Consider the following 9221-nt stretch of genomic DNA (forward strand, 5'->3'; position numbering starts at 1 on the left):
CTGGTGGAGACCATGGCTGTGTTTGCCATCTGGTTGGCAGCTGATAGGTGAACCCATCTCCTGAATGGGGGGGATATTCCACCCTCCCTGCTCACCCTGCCCACGGAAACTGCCTCACCATGCCTTGACTGCCACTCCACATTCTCTTTGTCCACCCTGTTCGCCGCGCTCCCGGTCACTTGCATTCCCTAGGGACTGTCTTTGTATGACAGAGGGGGGTGCTGCTGGCTCTGCCCAAGCCTAGTCTGTTGCCCTTGCGAAGGCTTCTGGGTCCTGGTGGCTTCCTCGGCTGCCTCGTGTGGCCTTGAACCAGAAAACACCTTGCATACAACGATCCCCCACTCCACTGCAGAACGCGTCTGCCCCAGAGCTGACTGCCTCGGCGAGAGTTTTAAAACCATTCCCCCTTATCCTATCACTATCTGCTGCATCAAAAAGTTTCTCTCCACCTTTTTAATGTGACTCCTTTAAGTACTGAAAGGCTGCAATGAGGTCTCCCCAGAGCCTTCTCTTCTCCAGGCTGAATATCTCCAGTTCTCTCAGACTTTCTTCAGAGATGTGCCCCAACCTTCTCATCATCTTTATGGCCCTCCTCTAACAGGTCCAAATCCTTTTTGGTCTGGGAGCTTCAGACCTGGATGCAGGAATCCAAGTGGGGCCTTACAAGGGTAGAGGAGAGGGGCACAGTCAGCTCCCTCGACATGCTGGCCACTCCTCTTGATGCAGTCCAGGATTTGGTTGGCTTTCTGAGCTGCAAGCACACGCTGGAGGTTCATGTCAAGCTTCTCAAAGGAAGGTATGCTCAATACCCTGCCAAATTCTAGCAGATCTTTGGAAAATATCTATCTTTTAATGATGTATCTTATCATAGATCTTCTAATGAGCTTAACATTTAAAATAAGAGTTTTCAAAAAGGTACTTTTCTCCAAGGAACATTTATTTATTTTTTTGTTATAAAGATGGTAAAATTTAACTTGCCTAAGTTTACAGATGACCTTGAACTTAAATGCAGAACAGGGAGAACAAGTCATGTTGCCTAGAGGTAGGTGCTGTTTGAGATGCTTCCAGCTGACAGTTATGACAAAAATAAAAATTTTAAAAAAAAAAAAGAAAAGATGCAAATCCTTATAGAGCAAACTCTAGAAAAGATAGACTGTATAGCACCACCTAAATTTTCTTCAATCAACTGAACCTGTTGCTGTACTCATAAGACTGTCATGTCCTGTAAAGGGAGCTCAAATAGCTACCCAGAGTTTTCTGAATCTGATCCCAATCTTGTTTATACTACCCGTTTGTTTGTGTTTTTTTTTTTTTTTTTCTTGATTTTTCTTCCTGTTTTAAACACAAGTTTCTTCTCTTTCAATTACTGTTACACTTACTTCAGTAATTTTACATTACTGAAATATCAGTTCTCAAATTTTCTGTTATACCTTCAACTGAATTGTCTTTCCCCAATCCATTACATGTGAGAGTACAATTTATACAGCGTTTAATGCAACGGGAATTTTTTGCTGATGGCAAACAGGTTTGACTGTCCCTTTCTCTTTGGACAGAAATGGGTAAAACATTTCTGCATGTTCCTTTCCAAGGCTTAGAGGGATTTTCACTACGATATTCTTCTGCCCTGCTTCATAAAATTTGACTTGTGCTTCCTCCAAGTCCAGAAGCACACCAATCACTGAGCAACTCATACTCTTCTTCTCAATCTTGCTGTTTTTCTTGCTAGAGAATAACTCTCCCTGGGATCTGTGCAGAGCCCAGAAGTCCTCACCAGCATTTGTCCCTTCTTCTTCTTGCCTCTCTTTCTCTCTCACCACCCGCAGCACCCAATTCTGCTGCTGGTTCACCTCCACCTCCCAGTAGTGTTTCCCAGATGCAAACCCTTCCTTTCCCACAAGCACAGACACTGTGGAGGAACCGTTCAGGCCAACAGGCTCAGATGAGGTGTCCTCAACTTTTGGAGTCCCCAGCACTGGGAGCTCTAGGACCCGGCAGTCAGGATTCACAGCAATGAAAACTGGAGGAGAAAACAAGAAGAATCCAGTGAGCGGAGCAACTCAGGGACCTGTCTCTGTAGGGGACTATGGGTTGAAGCCTTTGAGGGTCTGATTCAAGGGTGTGATTCAACAAAGAATTCAAACATTCCCCTAAACAGGGCATGCAACAGCCACTGAGGAACCAACAGGTACCTTCAGAGCCGTCATAGCCATGTACTCTCTTGGGGTGTAAGTCCAGACGCAATAAATTTGCAATAAATTTCTTTACATTACTTTACAATAAATTTCTTGCTTTCTCTTTTCCATGTAACCCTCCATCCTCTCTGGAATGGTGTCTACACACAGCCCTCTCCTTTGACAGTTTTCAGCAACTCCTTTTCTCAGTCTTCCCAACTACCCCATCCTAGCCTCATTTCCTTTTATCCGACACAGGTGATGACATGTCTGTCGCGTTAAAGGGGTGTAGCTGATTAACCGTTACAGGCCCAGTCAGGTTCAGAGTACTGAACCAGTCGGACATTCACCAAAAACACGTTAACCGTCTGGGGGTCCAGTCAGACATTCACCAAAAACGCATTAACTGTCTGGGGGTCTGATTAGATTCAGAACACTGAACTATCACGGATAACCACCCTCACCCTAGTTGCATTAATGAGAGCTATCACAATGCAATCAAGTATGGTTTACTACAGCAACAGATAATCAGGTTCTTTTGGATTGCCGGTGATAGTGATATCTGCAAAAGCAAGCTAGTATGCATGAAATACACAGGTGTTATAGGTGTTACAGATGTTACAGGTGTTATAGGTGTTGTAGGTGTTACAGATGTTACAGGTGTCACAGGTGTTGTAGGTGTTACAGGTGTTATAGATGTTACAGGTGTTACAGGTGTTACAGGTACGCAGCCTAGAAATAAACGTGTTAAAAGATTATAAGCAAGTATTCAGATCTCACCCAAAGGTGTCCCAATGGGGAGGGGAACAGAGGCTCAGCCCGTCGACTGATCCCAGGAGTCAGGAGGTCCTAAGGATGTTGTATGTTGTATGGTATCTCCCCTGATGATGGTATCTTCCCTAACATCCCCTCTCTCTTGGGCCAATTTATATTATTTTCTGTCTTCTAGGTGGAGCTTGATATGCCGACCAGACCCAACCCGCAGAGAAGTCAGTTGCCTCCCTGGGGCTCGGGTGAGAGACTTTGCCAAGAAAGTCAAGCACCTGGTACGGCCCACTGACTACTACCCGCTACTGGTCTTTCAGGCTGGTAGCGATGAAGTAGCAACAAGAAGTCTGAAGGCGATCAAAAGAGACTTTAGGGATTTTGGGCGACTACTTAGAGGATCAGGGGCGCAGGTTGTGTTTGCCTCTGTCCTTCTGATAGGGGGGATCGAAACTGAAAGGTGTGCTGTTCACATAAACTCGTGGCTGCAAGACTGGTGTGACCGGCAGATCTTTGGGTTCTTTGATCACGGGAAGGTCTATGCTACACCGGGCCTGATGGCACCGGATGGGATGCGCCTCTCTCGGAGAGGGGTAAGGATCTTTGGTCAGGAGTTGGCAGGGCTGATAGATAGGGCTTTAAACTAGAGTCGAAGGGGGAAGGGGCTAAAACCAGGTACGCTGGTGAAGACCTAAGGGATGATACGCTAGAATCAGAGGGGCTGTGTGCCAGGGAGGTCCTTCGGTTAGATCCACATGGTGCTGAGTGTAAGGGGACGCACCTGAAATGCTTCTACACGAACGCACGCAGTATGAGGAATAAAATGGATGAGCTAGAAGTCCTGGCCCAGTCCCGCAACTATGACATCATCGGCGTAAGCAAAACCTGGTGGGATGAGTCCTGTGACTGGGGTGTTGCGATAGATGGTTACAGGCTCTTCAGGAGGGACAGGCAGGGTAGGCGAGGTGGTGGGGTGGCGATGTATGTGAAGCAGGGGCTGGACTGTGTGGAACTCCAGGTCAGCGATGGCAAAGTTGAGAGCCTCTGGGTAAGGATCAAGGGACGAACGAATAAAGGGGATGTCGTTGTGGGAGTCCATTACAGACCACCTGGCCAGGACGATAGCGCCGATAAATTATTCTTTACAGAACTAAGAGAGGCCTCGAGATTAACTCCCCTTGTCCTTATGGGGGACTTTCACTTGCCAGACGTTAACTGGGAGTGCCACACGGCTGACACGAGCAAGTCCAGGAGGTTCATGAAGCACTTAGATGATAACTTCTTGGTGCAGGTGCTAACGGAGCCAACTAGGAAAGGTGCCCTCCTAGACCTGTTGCTAGAAAACAGAGAGGGTGTGGTGGGAGATGTGGTGATTGGTGGCCACCTTGGTCATAGCGACCATGAAGTGGTTGAGTTCAAAATTTACGGTGACAGAAGGAGAAGTGCCACCAAAACCTCATCCCTAGATATGGGGAAAGCGGACTTCAGGCTGCTCAGGGAACTAGTCAGCAAGGTCCCCTGGGAAACTGCTCTTGAAGGCCTCGATGTTCACCAGTGCTGGTCATTCTTTAAGCGATGCCTCCCAGAAGCACAAGATCAGGCAATTCCTAAATATCGCAAGTCAGGCAGGCGGGGCAGGAGGCCGGCGTGGCTGACCAGGAACATTCTAATGGAGATAAGGCGGAAACAGAGAGTGTTTCGCTACTGGAAGGAGGGCCAGGTGTCATGGAAAGAATACAGGGATGCTGTTCGTGTTTGTAGGGAGAAAATTCGTGTGGCTAAAGCATACTTAGAGTTGAAGCTGGCTGTGTCTGTGAGAGAAAATAAAAAGGTTTTTTTTAGATATGTGAATGGAAAAAGGAGAACTAAAGAATACATAGGGCCGCTCCTTGATAGGGAAGGTCTCCTCACAGACAATGACATAGGCAAAGCAGAGACGCTTAACGCCTTCTTTGCCTCTGTCTTCAATGCCGATGATGGGCTTCGGGACCCAGGGTGCCCTGAGCTGGAGGACCGGGACGGTGGGGATGACAAACTCCCAACCGACCCTGAACATGTGCGGGATTTGCTACTCCACCTGGATCCCTACAAGTCCATGGGTCCGGATGGGATTCATCCCCGGGTGCTGGAAGAGCTGGCGGACATCATCGCGGAACCTCTCTCAATTATTTTTCAACGATCCTGGGAATCTGGAGAGGTCCCGGTAGACTGGAAGCTGGCAAATGTTGTGCCGATTTTCAAGAAGGGTCAGAAAGAAGACCCTAGCAATTACAGGCCTGTCAGTCTCACGTCAGTGCCTGGTAAAATCATGGAGAAGATGGTTCTCGAACGTATTGAGGCGCACCTGGGGGACAAAGCAGTCATTGGTCCCAGCCAGCATGGGTTTGTGAAGGGTAGGTCCTGCCTAACTAACCTGATTTCCTTTTATGATAAGATCACCTGTATGGTGGACCAAGGGAAACCAGCTGATGTGATTTTTTTGGACTTCAGCAAGGCTTTTGACACGGTTTCCCATAGGATCCTACTGGACAAAATGTCCAGCATACAGCTAAATAAAAACATCATACGATGGGTGAGCAATTGGCTAACGGGCAGGGCCCAAAGGGTTATGGTGAATGGGGCTGCGTCAGGCTGGCGGGCGGTCACCAGTGGGGTCCCTCAAGGCTCCATTTTAGGGCCGGTACTTTTCAATATTTTTATAAACGATCTGGATGTAGGAATAGAAGGTATTTTGAGCAAGTTTGCTGATGACACCAAACTTGGAGGAGTTGTGGACTCTGTTGAGGGTGGAAAGGCCTTGCAGAGGGATCTGGATAGGTTGGAGAGCTGGGCGATCACCAACCGCATGAAGTTCAATAAGAGCAAGTGCCGGGTCCTGCACCTGGGACGGGGAAACCCTGGCTGCACGTACAGACTGGGCGATGAGACGCTGGAGAGCAGCCTAGAAGAGAGGGATCTGGGGGTCATGGTAGACAACAAGTTGAATATGAGCCGACAGTGTGCCCTGGCAGCCAGGAGGGCCAACCGTGTCCTGGGGTGCATCAAGCACGGCATCGCTAGTAGGTCAAGGGAGGTGATTGTCCCGCTCTACTCTGCGCTGGTGCGGCCTCACCTCGAGTACTGTGTGCAGTTCTGGGCACCACAGTATAAAAAGGACATGAAACTGTTGGAGAGTGTCCAGAGGAGGGCTACGAAGATGGTGAAAGGCCTGGAGGGGAAGACGTACGAGGAACGGCTGAGGGCACTGGGCCTGTTCAGCCTGGAGAAGAGGAGGCTGAGGGGAGAATTCATCGCAGTCTACAACTTCCTCATAAGGGGGTGTCGAGAGGCAGGAGACCTTTTCTCCATTAACACCAGCGACAGGACCCGCGGGAATGGGGTTAAGCTGAGGCAGGGGAAATTTAGGCTTGACATCAGGAGGGGGTTCTTCACAGAGAGGGTGGTTGCACACTGGAACAGGCTCCCCAGGGAAGTGGTAACTGCACCGAGCCTGTCTGAATTTAAGAAGAGATTGGACTGTACACTTAGTCACATGGTCTGAACTTTTGGGTAGACCTGTGCGGTGTCAAGAGTTGGACTTGATGATCCTTAAGGGTCCCTTCCAACTCAGGATATTTTATGATTCTATGATTCTATGATATCTTAGTTATGATTGGTGTAAAGTTTTCCCGTCTCCATTTAAAATAATAGGCTCCGAGAAATTCAGAGCGCATGCTCGGTGAGGGGTGGTTTCACCTTGGAGGGAGGTAGCTTTTGGGATGGAGGTGTGTTTTGGTATAATAATGATAGTATAATGAGCAAAAAGTACACTAGGGTACAGCATTTGTCAAAACATGACAAGTCTTTGGCTCAGGGTGGCAAAAACTGCAGCTTTGTGCACAAAAACAATCGAGGCCCCACCTGATTACAGAGCCTAACTGTGGTGTCTCCACTCCACTCTACGCTCCGTGGTGTTCCTTAGGGCTACCACACCAAGTTTCCCCAGCGCGATAGCATCTAAGGTTGGGAGCCTAGGGAACGCTCAGATAATGCAGTTATGCCCTACCCTGAAAGCCTCTTCAATGCTGTACCTTTTCCTTAAAAATGTGAATGCTAGTTTTATTTTCCTAGTTACTTCAGGCATTTACACCACACACGTCCCAGTGACTCCATCTCAACTTACCAGTCTCTAAAGTCATGGCATTTTCATTTCAGGGTAACTTGGACAGATGGAAACCTCATTTTCATAGAATCGTAGAATCAGATTCATAGAATGGCTCGGGTTCAAAGGGACCTTAAAGATCATCTAACTCCAGCTCCCCTGACATATTCAGGGGTGACACCCACTAGATCAGGTTGGCCAAGTCCCCTTTCAGCCTGGCCTTGAACACCTCAAGGGATGGGGCATCCAAAACTCTTGGCAACCTGTTGCAGTGCCTTACTACCCTTGCATTGAAGAATTTCCTCCTAATGGCTAATCTAAATCTATTCTCTTTTAGTTTGAGACTCTTTCCCCTTGTCCTATCATTATCTACCTCAGTAAAGAGTCCTTCTCCATCTCTTTTTCTAAGACTGCCTTAAGTATTGAAAGGTCTCTATGAGGTCACCCCAGAGCCTTCTTTTCTCTGGGCTGAACATCTCCAGCTCTCTCAGCCTTTCTTCAGAGGAGATGTGCTCCAGCCTTCTGATCATCTTTGTGGCTCTCCTCTGGACTCAAACAGGTCTACATCCTTCTTGTGCTGGGGGACACAAACCTGGACAGAGTACAGGCCCATGTGGGGCCTCACAAGTGCAGAGTAGAGGGGGACAATCACCTCTCTTGACCTGCTGGTCACTCCTCTTTTGTTGCAGCCCAGGGTGCATTTTGCCTTCTGGGCAACAAGTGTGCACTGCTGGCTCATGTTCAGATGTTAGTCCACTAGAATCCCCTAATCCTTCTCCACAGGGCTGCTCTCAATGTGTTCTTCTCCCAGTCTGTACTCCTGTTTGGGATTGCCCTGACCTATGTGCAGCTCACACCCTTTTTCCTGTCAGCTTACCTGCATGGCTCTGGGCTTCCCAGAAGTCTGCAGAAAGGAAAGAGACAATAGCACTTTATGGTTCTGTAGGGCAGTTAGATACTTTTCAGCCTATATTATTTCTGCATTATGCTTGTATTGTTATGACTCTGATTCAGTCCCAGGGTTGACTTTATTCTACCTAAAGTAGCAGTACATATTGCAATAAAATATAATTTTAAGCCACTTACCCAAGTCATCTTTTAGTTGATCTGAAAGGGAAAGATGTTCTAGTTATTGACACTAATTTTGTGAGGGTTTTCTCTCTTCTGGTTCAGTTTTTTAAAGTTAGACATACCCACAGTATAGAAGACAAGCTACAGCACAAGTCAATATTAGTCCTTTTTTGCATTACTGCAGTTTGAATTTTTGGGACTTGGTTGCAAGGTAAAGGACACAAACTTGGCCTCTACAGTCTTAGTGCGGCTTATCAGTCTTGGTGTGCACAAGAACAATCGAGTCCCCACCTGGTCACAGAGCCTAGCTGTGTCTCCACAGTGGAGCAGTGCCTCCACTCCACTCTATGCTCCGTACTGTTCCTTAGAGCTAGCACACCAGGTTCCCCCAGTGTGATAGCATCTAAGGTTGGAAGCCTAGGGAATGCTTAGGTAATGCAGCTACACCCTACCCTGAAAGCCTCTACAATGCTGTACATTTTCTTTAAAATGTGAATGTTAGTTTTATTTTCCTAGTTACTTTAGGCAATTGCACCACACTACCTGAAGGCTGCTCACTAGTAGTGTACTCCAGGGATCCAAATTACGTCAAATTCCATTCAACAACTTCATTACTCTCATTACTCTCAGGATGCTGGTCAGATGCTGATCTCTCACATTTGTGAGGTCCCTGCCACAGACATTGCTACCTCCACTGCTTTTCTTTAGCCCCCATTTTATTTCTGTCCTCTCAGACACTACAGTTTTAACAAGCGAAAACAGAATTGATAGAACATGAAGAGGTCTCAGGGAGTCTCAGCTGCACCATAGTGCTGCCACTACAGCACTGTGGGAGCACAGTCCAGGAAGTTCCTCCAGTACTGGTTCATCCAGGACTGATGACAACTTCCTGATACAAATGGTGCCAGATCTTGTCATCACTAAGAAGGAGGGGTTGGTTGACACAGAGAACCACAGAATCACAGAACTCTAGAGGTTAAAGGGACCTCAAGAGATCAGTGGGTTCAAGCCCCCTGCCAAAGCAGTTTGCCTAGAGCAGGTTGCCCAGGTAGCCGTCTAGATGAGACTTGAAT

The 9221-nt window shown here is 47.6% G+C and overlaps 1 long non-coding RNA gene across 1 annotated transcript; it reads right to left on the bottom strand.

Moving 5' to 3' along the window:
- Positions 1 to 141: 141 nt before the first annotated feature.
- Positions 142 to 8731, bottom strand: LOC137846101 (uncharacterized). Its single transcript, XR_011090380.1, has 3 exons — positions 8164 to 8731; positions 7955 to 7981; positions 142 to 2017 (listed from the first exon to the last, which is right to left on the bottom strand). It is a non-coding gene; the product is annotated as an uncharacterized lncRNA (long non-coding RNA).
- Positions 8732 to 9221: the final 490 nt, after the last annotated feature.

Source organism: Anas acuta, chromosome 30, assembly GCF_963932015.1.
Source record: "Anas acuta chromosome 30, bAnaAcu1.1, whole genome shotgun sequence".
NCBI classification, from domain to species: domain Eukaryota; kingdom Metazoa; phylum Chordata; class Aves; order Anseriformes; family Anatidae; genus Anas; species Anas acuta.